Below are 2,080 nucleotides of genomic sequence, written 5' to 3'. Positions count from 1 at the left end.
GGGTGGGTCTGTGCAGGGTCCCCGACAAGACTGGCCTGTTGATTAGTCCCCACCATGACCCCCTCTGGTGTGGGACCATGGGGCAGGCTGGAGGTGAGGTTTTTCTGGGAGGGAGAGGGAAGAGACCCATCAGGCATTGGAGGGCTTTGGCATCTGCCTCAGGGTCCTGGGAAAGGGGACATCCTCCCTCAGGACTCACCAAGGTGAGACCCAGGGCCTCTGTATCATCCAGATCAGAGAGAGGAGGCTCCACTGCCAGGCCTTCCTTTGGGTAAGCCTCAGCGCCCATGGTTTCAGGGGGCAGGCCCTGGTCAGCAGAATAAGTGGCTTCCTCCATGGGCTCCTGTTCAGGACTATCTAGCAGCCCTGAAACCTCCTCCACGGGGATCACCCAGGGTCATCTTTCCCAGGGGTGGGGTGTCAGGCACAGCCGGGGATGCCCCCAGAGGCTGGGCCGCTCCTCCCCCCCATGTGGTGGTCTTGAGGTGGGGAGAGGAGTCCTCCACATCAGACAGCTCCAGCTGTGCCCGGGTCTTCCTCTTGTCTTTGCACCCGGAGGGGACCTGCAGCCACTCAGCCATGGGGTGGTCCTCAGGTGGACAAGATCCAGTAGGAGAAGGTGAGGGTTGGGGGGGTGGGGCACCTATGACGGGCATGACTGGGGGCAGGGGGGTTCTGCTCCCTCTCTTCCCCTGGTTGCTGCTGCCTTTCCTGGGACTTGGTCAAACTTGGTTGGGGTCCCTTGAGTTCATGAGGGGGCTTGTAGTTGTGGCTGTGGTGCCAGGGGGGCCTGAGGGTGGAGGGGTGCCATTGGCAGGGGCACCCCTCTTGCCAATGGGACCTGCAGATGCCCTCCCTGCCTGGTCCATGGGGCAATCATGATGCAAGTGCCCTGGGGCACAGCCCTGGAAGCACCACAGTTCCCCCAGTGTATATAAAATCCTCACCAGGGCCCCCTGATAAGGAATTGGCAGGCACCCATCAGCCTCCAGCTTTGCTCCTGCTCCCAGCTGGATCATAACCTGGTGATAGAAAGAGTGCATGTGGTGGAGGCCGGGGTCTTGGCACCCCAGTGAGAGGACCAGCACTGGGGAGATGGTTCCAAACACTGGGGAGAGTTGGGGGAGCAGGGCCCAATTGGGGATATAGGGAGGGACGGTCCCCAGCTCTTCTACAGGCTTGAGGGGGACGTATTTGCCTTCCACCAGAAGCCCCCTATCTACCACACTTTATGTGGTGGTCTCTGAGGCAAGGAAAAAGACCCCCTTGCCATGAAAGTGGGAGACCTCCATGATCTTGGGGGCCCCCCACTACCCAAAGCAGGGCCTGCACCCAGGTCTCAAAGTGCAGGTTCTCTCACTTGGGCAGTTGGCACTTCACCCCATGCCTATGGGTGAGTGCTGGAAAGGGGGCCACACTGCCCAAGCTGGAAGGGCCAGTGGTGGAGGGTCCAGGTGCCCCAGGTTTCAGGTCTCCCCACAGCTGCCTGTGCATAGGTGCAGTTTCCCTTCCCCCCCTGGGGCCACATTGGTGGGGCCGGGGCCAGGGCCAGGGCCAGGGCCAGGCTGAGTGTGTGTGCTGGCTGGTGTAGTGCACCTGGTCCCCTCAGACTCTGGTGGTCTAGGCTTGGGGGCAGGGCCCTTGCCCTTGCCCTTCCCACCCCAGCTGTGGAGGAGGCTGAAGAGGAGCCTTTCCTACTGCCCTTGCCCTTGGTCCCTGATGATGGGAGAGGGAGCTTGGGAACCCCTCCAGGGGGTGGGCCTGGCTAGGGGAGACCCCCTGGCCCGGATGGTTCCCTACCAGAGTCCCACCTGCCCCTGCAGCAGAATTTGTAGTGTTCTCCATTCCCAGAGGAGGGTGGCTGGATTCTGCCTCCAGAGTGGAGTCTGCAGGGGCATGCATCCCCTTTGAGGCTTGGGTGGGATCTGCCCCCATAGTGGGAGCTGCAGGAAGCTCTGTGGGGGCATCTGCCCCCCCAGAAGGTTCCTGTCTTGCCATTGTTTCACATGAGGGCAGGGAAGACAATAAAAACCAAATATCCAGTGGGGCTGGTGAATCTAGTAGGGGCAGGCTGGGGTTG

This window comes from Gavialis gangeticus, unplaced genomic scaffold (genome assembly GCF_001723915.1).
Source record: "Gavialis gangeticus isolate Ggan-Ray unplaced genomic scaffold, GavGan_comp1, whole genome shotgun sequence".
Lineage (NCBI taxonomy): Eukaryota > Metazoa > Chordata > Crocodylia > Gavialidae > Gavialis > Gavialis gangeticus.
This window is presented reverse-complemented; position numbering follows the sequence as displayed.